We start from the raw sequence: 14,077 nt of genomic DNA, 5'->3' as shown, positions 1-14,077 counted from the left end.
AGGTATTAAAATCGAAATAATAATATATCGATTATATAAAAAAAATTATAAGCTTGATTTAAAATGTTTAAATATTAAGGTATTACAATCGAAATAATAATATATCGATTATATAAAACAATGATAAGCTTGATTTAAAATGTTTAAATATTAAGGTATTATAATCGAAATAATAATATATCGATTATATATAAAAAAAAATAATAAACTCGATTTAAAATGTTTAAATATTGAGGTATCAAAATCGAATTAACAATACATCGATTATATAAAAAAAAAATAAACTCGGTTGTTTATTTATTTAAAATGTTTAACTGTAAAAAGGTATTAAAATCGAAATAATAATATATCGGTTATATAAAAAAAAAATAATAAGCTTGATTTAAAATGTTTAAATATTAAGGTATTACAATCGAAATAATAATATATCGATTATATAAAAAAAAAATAATAAGCTTGATTTAAAATGTTTAAATATTAAGGTATTACAATCGAAATAATAATATATCGATTATATAAAAAAAAATTATAAACTTGATTTAAAATGTTTAAATATTAAGGTATTACAATCGAAATAATAATATATCGATTATATAAAAAAAAATAATAAACTCGATTTAAAATGTTTAAATATTGAGGTATCAAAATCGAATTAACAATATATCGATTATATAAAAAAAAAATTAACTCGGTTGTTTATTTATTTAAAATGTTTAAATGTAAAAAGGTATTAAAATCGAAATAATAATATATCGATTTATAAAAAAAAAATAAACTCGGTTGTTTATTTATTTAAAATGTTTAAATGTAAAAAGGTATTAAAATCGAAATAATAATATATCGATTATATAAAAAAAAATAAACTCGGTTGTTTATTTATTTTAAAATGTTTAAATATAAAAATATTAAAAATCAAAACAATAATGTCTCGATTATATAAACAAAATATTAACTCAATTGTTTATTTATTACAATTGTTTAAATAAATGAATATTCAAAAAGGGAATAGTAATATATCTATTATTTAATTAAAATCGGTTTTTATTTATTTATTATGTATAAATAAATAAATATTTTAAAAGGGAATAATAGTGTACTAATTATTAAAATATAATCGGATTTTGTATTAATTTGCAGTATGTAAATGTTAAATATTTATCAACGGGATAATAGTATATTTATTATTTAAATAAAATCGGTTTTTATTTATTAAAATTGTATCAATAAATAAATATTTTAAAAGGGGATAATAATATATTAATTATTTAAATACAATTGATTTTTTTATTTATTAGAAATGATTTAATAAAGGTTGTTTTTAGTTAATAGGGGGACTTGACAGCCGACATTGATGGGTTGTACCGCCATTGCATTTTGTAATGGTGGCTAAGGGTTGTTGGGACTCGCCCTTCGGTGTTGGCTAGGCCCGCTCGTCTAGCTTTCCTCGTGCGCCTATTTGGGGGAGGAGTTTGGGCCTTAGGGGTGTTTTCAGTTTTTCCGCGATGGCCGAACTTCTTCCCTCTAGTTCCGTTTCTCCCCGCTTGTCGTGTTTTTCTTTTTTTTTTTTTTTTGTTACCCCAAATGTTTAATTAATTAAATTATTATTTACTTGTACCAATTATTGATGACAAAGGACTTTTAATCCTTCAAATATTTAGGGTTGGATAAATTGTGTTTTTTTTTTTTTTTTTATTAATTAACTTATTGTTAATGTGTGTATAGTAATTATTGAAATAAGAGAATAAATTCCAAATGTTTAAAATGAATTTATTTATTATTATTCATTGCTTAAAACAGACAATAAATCACACGTGTTTAAAATTCATTAATTTAGTATTAGTGTATACGCAATAATTAGCGCAACAGGAAAATAGCTTTCAAATATTTAACTAAATTCATTTACTATTAAATTACGCGTATTAATTGTTGAAAAAGGACGATAAATCCCGCCTGTTTAAATTCATTAGTTTAGTATTAGTGTGTGTGAAATGTATTTGTTAAAATGAATTTATTCATTATTATTAGCTGTTTAAAACGGATAATAAGTCCCGCGTGTTTGAATTTATTAATTTAGTATTAATGTATGCGCAATAATTGTCGCAATAGGAAAATAAATTCCAACTATTTAATTAAATTCATTTCCTATTAAATAACGCATATTAATTGTTGAAAAAGGATTATACGTCTTATTTATTTTAATCCGTTAATTTGATATTAATATGTGTGTAATAATTGTTGAAATAAGAGGATAATTTCCGAATATTTAAATGAATTTATTCATTATTTAATTATGCGTCTTTAATTGTTGTAAAAGGGCAATATTAAAGTCCATTGATTTGATATTAATGTGTGCGTAATAATTGTTGAAATGAGAGAATAAATTCCAAATATTTAAATGAATTTATTTATTCTTTATGTATGCGTATTTAATTGTTGCAAAAGGGCAATAAGTCTCGCTTATTAAAGTTCATTAATTTGGTATTAATGTTTGCGTAATAATCGTTGAAATAAAATAATAATTTCCGAATATTTAAATGAATTTATTTATTATCTAATTATGCGTATTTAGTCTTTGTAAAAGGGCAATAAATCTCATTTATTAAAATTCATTAATTTGGTATTAATGTTTGCATAATAATCGTTGAAATAAAAGAATAAATTCCAAATATTTAAATGAATTTATTTATTATCTGATTATGCGTAATTAATTTTTGCAAAAAGGCAATAAATCTCGTTTATTAAAATCCATTAATTTGATATTAATGTTTGCGTAATAATCGTTGAAATAAAAGAATAAATTCCAAATATTTAAATGAATTTATTTATTATTTATGTATAAAATAATAACTGTCGCCAAGGGCTAATTAATTTACTATTAATTTACGCATAATAATTGTCGAAAAAGGACATCAAATCCTAAATGTTCAAATCACTAATTTATTGTTAATGTATGCGTGATAATTATCAAAAAAAAAAAAAAATTGGCATATCTTTCAAACAATTAAATTATTATTTATTTGTAATAACCTATTGTTGAAAAGGGAATTTCAATCCCAATCATTTAGACCAATTAAATTATTATTTAATTGTTGTTGAAAAAGGACGTTAAGTCCCCAAATATTCAATTAGAGTAAATTATTATTTATTTATAGTAATTATCGTTGAAAAGGAAATTTAACCCTTCAACTAATTTAAATTATTATGTATTTATTATAATTATTGTTGAAAAGGAATTTTAATCTAAATGTTTAAATTAATTATTATTTATTTATAATAATTATTGGGAAAGAGGGAATTTAATCCAAATATTTAAATTAATTATTATTTATTTATAATAATTATTGTGAAAAAGGAATTTTAATCCAAATGTTTAAATTGATTAATTTATAATTAACATGAAATCAAATTTCAATTTGATAACAATAATGTCTGTTCGCACTCACTTACGTAGTTTGTTTGTTATTTATTATAATTATTATTTGTTTCAATATTCCTACAAGTATTATTTTAAATTGTTAGGTGAAGATTAATTGATTTATTTGGTACAGGCATATTTAAACAACTTAAGCCTACAATTAGTCATGCACTTTTTCCATGCTGTTATTTTATTTTATTTTTCTTCTCTCTTTTCTTTTATTTGATCTTTTTCGCGCCCGGATGTCGGCTATCTTAACTATTACCAAAGGGGGTACTTTGACCGTGAAAAAAAAAAATTTTTAAATTTGGGAAAACTCAAACAAACCCTAGGTAGTGAAATAAAAAGATAAGAAGGGACCGGAAACATTAAAATAAAATTTTAATGTTTTTCCGAAAAAAAAAAACTATTAAATTTTATTGCTCAGGGTCGTGTAGATTTGTGCAATTTTATCTGCCGACCATGGCAACTTTTATTTAGTTTTATTTTATTTATTTTATTTTATTTTATGTATTTTTTTCTCTCTTCTTTTTTTTTTTTTTTTTTTGTGTAACTAATTTACCCCGGGAAAACAATTTTATTTGCCGCCCTTAGTCCTTTTTTTTCCACTTTATTTATTGCTATTATGATTGCGATGATATCTAAATAATGGCATTATTATTATTGAATATTTTTCTTTTTTTTTTTTTGCTAAAATTATTTTGCCTGCAAATGAATTAATTGGTAGATGTACAATTCCTTGTATTTTTTTAATCTCGAAATTAATTTTTGGTATATTTTCATTTTCCTCATCGTCATCGAATTTCATATTAGCTTCTACTGGTATCATTATTTCTTTATTATTTATTGATGGGTATTGTTCATCAATTTTTCTCACTAATCCTCCAGTGATCGTATATAATTTGTTTAACTTGAATATTTAATAATTTATTATGTTAATAATTTTTTTTTAAATCTTTTTGTTGAAAAATCTTGTTGCTAAATATGATTTTTCTATGATATTTTGCTATACTTTTCTTTTTTGTTTACTCATATTTTCCTAATATTTTCCTATAATTATCGTATTTTTCTTTATATTCAGTGATTTTTCTATATTTTCGTTTATTCGTTTATATATTCTTTATTTTTCTATATTTTCCTTCATTTTCCATATTCATCTTGTTTAGATTAATTAAGGGACTTAGAAAATTTTTTTTGGGGGGGGGGGGCATAATTGATATGTTCTCTTATTTATCGTTTTTTTCTTTATATTCAGTCACTTTTCTATATTTTCCTTTATATTTACCGATATTTTCCCATATTTATCGTTTTTTTCTTTATTTTCAGTCACTTTCCTATATTTTTCTTTATATTTACTGATATTTTCCCATATTTATCTTTTTTTTCTTTATATTCAGTCACTTTTCTATATTTTCCTTTATATTTACCGATTTTTCTTTGATATTTTCCTATATTCTCCTTTATATTTACTGATATTTTCCCATATTTATCTTTTTTTTTCTTTATATTCAGTGACTTTTCTATATTTTCCATATATATCGTATTGGTTAAGATTAAGGGACTTAGAAAATTTTTTGAGGGGGTGTCTACCATGGTTGAGATTAAAGGACTTAGAAAATTTTTTAGGGGGGGTGTCTACCATGGGTGGGGGGGGGGTCCAGAAGAAAAGCGAAAACAATAGGAAATTAAAATTCCCTAATAATACACAAGATAAGAGTTAGTCAAGTGCTTGACATAATACGACAGCAACATCATAATCACAATACCAAACAACAATAAATAATATGTGGATGAAATGTGGTACCACGTGAACGTAAAGATAGTAAAGATGGTATTTTAGATTGTATAGGATTTCAAGAAACAATTAATGACATTGAAATATTAGCAGAAAAATGTGACAAATGTACTGGTAATCCTAAATCAGTAAAAATTAAAATACGACGAGGTTCTATACCAATGTCTGATAATTTTGATAAGACTTGTAATGGTGGTTATAATAATATTTTTAAACAAATAATGAGTATTTAAAATAAATCTGTTAAATAAACAATTAATACACAAGATAGTGGTTATTTAAGTGCTCGACATAATACGACAGCAACATCATAATCACAATACCAAACAACAATAAATAATATGTGGATAAAATTCGGTACTACATGAACGTAAAGATAGTAAAGATCGTATTTTAGATTGTATAGGATTTCAAGAGACAATTAATGACACTGAAATATTATCAAAAACATCTAATAAATGTACTGGTAATCTTAAATCAGTAAAATTTAAAATACGACTAGATCCTACACAATGACTGGTAATTTTCATGAGACTTGTACTGGTGGTTGTAATAATATTTTTAATCACATAATGAGTATTGAAAATGAATTTGTCAAATAAACAAATAAAACCCAAGATAGTGGTTATTCAAGTGCTTGACATAATACGACAGCAACATCATAATCACAATACCAAACAACAATTAATAATATGTGGATAAAATGTGGTACCACGTGAACGTAAAGATAGCAAAGATGGTTATTTAGATTGTATAGGATTTCAAGAGACAATTAATGACACTGAAATATTATCAAAAACATCTGATAAATGTACTGGTAATCCTAAATCAGTGAAATTTAAAATAGGACCAGGTGCTATACCAATGGCTGGTAATTTTCATGAGACTTGTACTGGTAGTTGTAATAATATTTTAAATCAAATAATAAGTATTTGAAAAAAATCTGTTCAATAATCAAATAATACACAAGATAGTGGTTATTCAAGTACTTGTGCTTGTTATCATCGTGCTTGCGATGATCGAAATAAATTCAAGATCTTGAATGAGTTTGTTAAGGACAATAAAATGAAACAGATGATTAAATATTGAATCATTCAATGAAACAACAACAGGAGTAAATAATAATTTAGTAAATGATGTACCGAGTGGAAATCAAAATAACAACAACAATATTGATCATATATAGACAGCAGCAATCATAATAGAACAAATACATGGTGGTCGTGGTGGCGGCGATGATGCACCATCATGTGTTTGTGGTTAATTCGCTCATAAAAAAGATGTTGAAAAAATCGATCAATATTTGACATTAAATTTATTTAACATCAAATAGTTCGTTATGTTTTTTTTTTTTTACGGAGGCTAGGAGCCATAGGCTCAGCCGCAGTCTTGAATTCATCGGCGAAAAAAAAAAAAACGCTTTGAAAAAATTTTTTTTGTTACTTAAAAATTTGTGGTGTCTAAACTTTCCATCAGAGAGTATTTATCACCAAAGGTTTTTTGTTCGTGAATTTTTTCTGTTTTATATTTCATCATTCTTAAATTATTATTTATGTAACTTAAAATAGTACATACGTTTTCATGTGAAAATTTTACAAGTTATAAAAACGGCGCAATAAATATTTCGACGCAAAATCATAGTAGAGACTTTGTATTAGGCTCAATTTATGCGTCTCAAAAAACTCTGTCGCCCGCTTTGCAAAATTCCTTTCCATTTATAATAGTTTTTGACTATAAAAATAAAAATTCTGATATTTAATTTTTTTTCTCGAAAACCGTTATTGCACGGAGAGAAATCCGCAGCATATATTACTGTAGTGGTATCATAAAAATCATAGCTGACGTCATTAAAGCAACTAATTCCCACTTATTATAATGATTATTGTTATATTTCATCTAAATTTTTTACTGTAGTCTACCGGAATTTTCGGAAGTCTTGAGTTAATGGTATACTTTACGCCAGAAATTACTGTAGTGTACAGCAGGTTTTCCCGCCAGATGACACGAATATTTATTGGAAATTAGAGTGGGTATAAGCAGAGTGAAGCCATAGATGATTTTTACCTCGGAAGTGACGGAACCTTCTTATACCCACTCCATACGGTGAGCTCGGAAGTGACGAAAACCTCTTATACTCGCTCCATACGGCGAGCACAAAATGTCGGACTAATGGGACCTCGGTGGCTTCACTCTGCTTATACCCACTCTATTGGAAATCAAGTGTGTTCCTAACCTCTTCTAAAAAAGTTTATTGTTTTTATTTTATTCATGAATCTAAATAAAAATGCGGTGAAACCCATGAAAATTATAAAATGGTTTATTTTTTTTGAATTAATAAACACGTTACATTTTTATTTTGATGTTCAAACAATAAGGTTTTATTTAATTTTTTGTGTTGTTTTTTTGTTTTGTTTTGATTAAAATTACGGACCTAGGTGAATTCAGTTCCGCGGTACCCCATGGTTATCCCCTGGGCCATTGTTTTCCGACCGTTTATATACATTAGAATGTGTACCTGGTCACATCTGGTGGAACTGAATTCACCGTATCCCAAAATTACTGAAGTGGAGTAGGAAATTCTAGTTGATCCTGGTGGCCTCCCTACACAACTTCTCAATTTCCCGTAGACTACAGTAAAATTTGTTTGATACTCTACAGCATTGTTTGCTGCGGATTTCTCTCCGTGTGAGAGAGAAAAAAACCCCTAATGCCGTCACTAGATTTTTTTAGGCGCATAATTTGAGCCTAATACGAACTCCCTATCTTACTTATAACAAAAGTTATGGCTCGCCGGAGAAAAAAAAAAAAAAAACGGACCAAACATGTGTAATGCCCTGCGGTAAGCGCCGAACTTTTTTATTTTAGATAAATTGTATTTTATAAAATGATATATTCAGGGTCCAATTGGATACCTCTAGCTCCATCTTATGAATTATAAGGGTATTATTTAAGGGAGCAAACGCATCCCCGAGCATCCCCGAATATTCCCGACCTACCCTACGGTCAGCTTGTGCCATTGACCCAGGATATCGATCAGTTCACTGGGATCTCTGATCCCGTGACTACCAACTCTAACTGCTTTAATATGTACGTTAAAAAGTCTTAGAATAATTTTAAGAGTCAACAGCCGAAAACTGTAAGTTATGATTATCCAATATTTCATTGATTTATTTTGCTTAAATATCTTCAATTATATTTACGTAATAGTTGGTTACGCAAATTAATAATTTAAACTCATTAAAATCATATTGGATATAACTTGTAATAAATTCAGACCGCATGGTCTAAGTTGTCTTGTTCTTTTAATTTAAATTCAAGTGCATACCTTTTGTGTTAAATTATTTAATCAAATAAATATTGAATAAAGTAAATTATAGTTGGCTGATTTAAGCAATAATTTGCTTGTTAAAAATATTTGATTCTTTTAAATATAAAAATCAGCGACCTCGCAGTCATGAATTTGGTCTTAACCACGACCTGTAAAGTATAGTAAAGCGTTTATGTAATTGTTAAATCAAACATATGTAAAAGTGATCTTCGTTATAATTTTTATTGTAAATTCAGTGTTACACAAGTGCGTCAATTATCTCAAGGTCCACGTCGGTCCAAATTCAAATATCTTATACTCAACATCAATACTATTGGTAAACTTGTGGTATTTTCATAATAAATTTACCATTTTATTTAACATTATATGTTTTGTGTTTGACTCAAGTTTTTATAAATTATTTGTTTTTAATTTGTGTTCTATTCTCGCGTACTTTTCAGGTTCCTTTTTACTCCTCCCTACATTATGCAATTTATTATTCCCCTACCTTTCCAATGTTCCTTTGCTGGGCAGGATGAACAGGGTAAATAAAAATACATATCTAACTGGGTTATTTTATAGGGCAACATTGATTGTCTAATAAATAATCCGGCTACGATATTTCACATGTCATCATAGAGTTGAAATAAAATGTTCATAAGGCTTCAAAAAAAGCTTTGAAAAACTCTATTGCCTTTCTTTTAAATATGAATAATGTTTTCGTTAATTAACGGTTAAAATATTTTTAAGTAATAAAAATAACAATGGCCCTAGCCGGAGTATTGAAAATTTTTAATTTTCAACGGGTAACGCTGGCCACATGCCCCAACAAATGTTACCAGGTCTTTTTTTTTATTCAAATATTGAAGAGATAGCTACTAAATTAAAATAAAATTTATTTTCATTATAATTTGTATTAATTTTATTTATATTTTTCAGGCTGTAACATGTGAGATTACGAGGCTGAAATTGACTCAATATTTAATAATATTGAAAGCTTAAGTCATCTAACGTTGATATATCAGGAAAATATTAAAAGATATCATCCCGACAAAAATCCTGAAGATAAAAGCAACTGAAAAAACTCATTGACAACAATCAGTTTCTAACCATCGTATATCAAAAGACATATTACTAACTCAAATCAACACGGAAAACGATTACAATATTGCATTTGTTTTTGGAGAAAAAAAAAGTTCTTATAATTATCTAAATAATTCAACACAACTGCATTTTGGATTTTTACGTAAAATAGGGATTGGACTCAATGCAAACATGTGTGTGATATCTCAAGTTGAAACAGACAACGTATGCAATTTTTTGAATTCAATATATTTCCATAAAAAAAACATTAACTATTTATATAAAAATGTTTTTTTAATTGAAAAAAAAAAAAAAAAAAAAATCGAATGCCTAATTTATTTATTTTGTTTTCTTTGGTTTTTAGATTGTTCCAGTCCTATTTATCGTTTATAAAAAAGAAACATATGAATTATTTAATAAAATTATTCACTATATTCTGAATTCGGCACCAGGGATGAAAAATATTAAAAAAATAATTACAGAATTTAATGAAATAATTGTGGCAGTATTGAAGCTATTTTTTGATATGGCAAAGATTCGTTGCACCTGGTATTATTACATGAAGGTATGTATTTATATAAATTGCTTAAATCAATCAATATATTGATATAGTAGAATTAAATAAAATAACGAAATTACATACAGGAAATAAGTCAACGTTGGATAGATATGGACCTACCATTCAACCGCAAACTTACAAAGGATTGGCAATTATTAAAGCTTGCCTGGGCGTTACCACTTGCTCTGGAACATGGCCGCAGAATTGATACAACTTTCGACGATATCATGCCAGCCTTAGATAATTATTTAAACATTGAAGAACATCCACAAACAGCTGTGTTCAAAAAAATTTTAAAGACAACATGGTCGTCCAGAGTAAAATTTATACTTCCCTATTCATCAGACAGAATAAACGACATGCTTGAAGCTCGTGAGCACCTCATAATGACTCAATGTTTTAATCAAACGACAGAAGAAATCTTGAGTAAGTATTATTTAAATTACTTAGCAAATGTATATGTACAGATATTTTTTTTTTTCAATTGACATTTAACGATATATTTTATTGCATATTTTTTTCTACAACAATTATTCAAAATAAAATTCACGATTTATTGCAGGTATTATAAATAAATATATTAAAACGATGGGAGAAAAAAAAAAAAAAACAACTTATATATCAACAGAATATGACAGGACAAATATCATCATGTGTGGGAAAAAACTCTTGACGAATACAAGGTAAAAAAAAAAATTTATAATTTTTAAAATAAAGTTTATCTCAAAATTTAATATAATAATTAATGTATTGATGTTATAAATGTTTATTATAAGTTAGATAAATTATTTTTTTCAGCTCAAGCATTGAAGTTTTTCTAGATAAATGTTTATCAGACAAACTAAAAAAAGAAATCCACAGGAAAATAAGAATAGAGCAGCCATGCAGTTATAAAGCCACAGCAACAGCAGCAAGTCTTGCTGACCACAAAAATTGTGAGCCTGATAACATATATACACCAAGATGTCGACAAGATCATCTAACTGGCCCAGCATTGATGATGCGATCGAAAGTGCAACTGTCAACTGTTCATTCTTTTCACCAACGGCTCATGATTTCATGTCAACAAATAATACCGGAACTGAAAATAGAATGGCACCAACATCAGCACAATGTAAAAAAAAACTTGATTTCGAAAAATTAAAAACATCATCAGCATTATCATTATTGCCACCAAGTCAGGATGATGATTTGCTCAGTGTGGAAAGAGTTCACGTTGAAAACCATCAAAATTCATTTTCCAATCATGATAAATCAATTCAACGACATGATAATAAATTAAAATTGAATAATGCAACTGGTACATCAAATGGTTCAACGATGTGTCATGATCTTATGATAACAGATCAACCAGTAACAAGCAGTATAATGAATCAAATTTATCAATTTGAAGAAAAGCAGCTTGATTTTCATTCACAAGAAAAAAAACAATTAATATCATTATCAAAAGACAACAAAATATCCAACTGCTACCAAAAAAAAAATTTACCAACGTTATCAATATCTTTGCATCCACCACCATTATCATCAACAACAACACCAACAACACCATCAGTTACAAGCAAAATATGTGGTAAATTAAATTCAATTGATAAAAAGCCGAGTGTACTAAATAAACCACCATTCAAGTCGACAGCAAAGTATATTAAAGAAATCGATTATAAAAAATTAAAAACATCATCAGCATTATCATTAGTGCCACCAAGCCAGGATGATGACTTGCTCAGTGTGGAAAGAGTTCAAGTTGGAAACCATCAAAATTCATTTACCAATCATGATAAATCAAATCAACGACATGATAATAAATTAAAATTGGAAAATGCAACTGGTACATCAAATGGTTCAACGATGTGTCATGATCCTAAGATAACAGATCAACCAGTAACAAGCAGTACCATGAAACAGAACATTGAATTTAAACAGCAGCCATTATAATCATCATTAGAAAATAAAAATAAGTTAATAAAATCATCATCATCACCATCATCATCGTTAAACCAAAATAATTCTACTGATTTATTAAATAAGCTAATAGATGAAGAATTAATAAAATTTTCAGACGAAAATAATGATCTTTCAGATACTGAAATTATGGAGCTTAATGAAATGTATGTACGATTATTAAAAGAAAAAAAAACAATAATCAATAATCATGTATTTTTTTTTTAAATTTAACAAATAAAAAACATTTAAAAAACATAAATATTTAAATTAAAAAAGAAATAGTTATGCGAACAATGCTTATATATTTAATAAAAATATTCTTCAAAATAAATTTATATTGATGATAATTAATAAAAACCTAATTTTTTTCCTTCGTTAAATTTTTTTTTCAGCCAAACTTTTTTTTAATTATAATTTTGTGAACTACTAATTACCTTTGCATCTATTCCCTACTGTTTTAGTTTTTTTTTTTTTATAATGAAAAAGATTAGACTGAAAATTTATAAAATGTATATATAAATCAAGTAGAACAATAACTTATATTTAATATTCAATTCAGTCATTTTTATTTAAATAATTATTCATAACGTCTTAGTTCAATATTAAAAAGTTGTTAATGTTTTTAATATATTGTTTTTTTTTTCTCTCATTAAATCTTGCTGTTGGGTACATCATTTCTTTGTATGCATTACTTCCTTAGTTACATTTTTTTACTTAATAATTCAAGTTGAAATCCACTGAGCTTACAAATTGAAAACATTAAATGGACAGACTAACGACATCTTTGAATTTTTTTTGAAACTAAATAATTGGCCTGTTTTACCATTCGCTTTTGAGTTACCACTCTAGTATACTTTTCTTGAGTACACTTTATGCATTTCCAAGTTTTGTGAGCAGACTTTTTGTGAGTATACTTTATTGTGAGCATACTATCTGGATTAGAAAAGTCGACTCCTCACAAAACTATGACATTTTATTTTCTGACGGTCAATTTTACAACTATATAGATGACTTAACAATGACCGAAAAATAAATGACATTACATACGACAACATTGACAACTGACTGTTATTTTAGAATATTTATAGAATATTTTCTCTGATTTTTTTTAACTTGATTTATAACAGATTTTTTTTTTTTTCGAAAATGACCAAAATTATGACGAAACATTTTCTGACGGTCACTGACGGTCACAGACGGTCATTTTTTTAATGACGTGACAAAAAAAAAAAAAAAATGACGGTCATTTACATCACTAGTTACATTCAGAATTTAATTAGCTAACAAAGTTGAGAATCAATTAAAATTATTGTTTAAAAATCTTCATCAATATTTCAATATTTCTATTCATAATAGATATATTTTGCCACGTAAAATAAAGTCAGTGCCAGTGTTTGTGAAATAAAATCAACTCATTATCAACCAGTCATCAATTAACAATCAAGTTGTAATCCGTCAACAATCAACTAGAAATCAAATTGAAATCATTGTAATCAACCAGTAATCAAATCACGATTAAGCGAGACAGATCCAAAAGCAATTGTAACACAGAAATCTTTGTAAACCAATCAACTAACGTAAGTTATTTAATATTGTAAAATTATATTATACATACATGTTTATTTATACACAACACACCACACGTAATAACATAACCACGATAATTAATTTTTTAATAAATGTCATTTATAACTCTAATAAGAAATCAAGTGTAATAATTACAACAACCTATATCTCTCTCTCATCCTTTGTCTTTCCCTTTTCGTACTGTGAACTTAATCTATTGACCGTGAGGTTAGGATCGAATTCAAGTAAGTACAAATTACAATTATTACGGGTAAATTCGGAGAGAACACCATGATATTTACGGCAAGCTAAAATAACAGATGAACTTCCCAGCTCTGGTTATAAATAATGAAAATAAAAATTACAGTCATTTTAAAAAAAAAAATTATGAGAAAGTCGACAGTCATA

This window comes from Aphidius gifuensis, linkage group LG6 (assembly GCF_014905175.1).
Source record: "Aphidius gifuensis isolate YNYX2018 linkage group LG6, ASM1490517v1, whole genome shotgun sequence".
NCBI lineage: Eukaryota > Metazoa > Arthropoda > Insecta > Hymenoptera > Braconidae > Aphidius > Aphidius gifuensis.
This window is presented reverse-complemented; position numbering follows the sequence as displayed.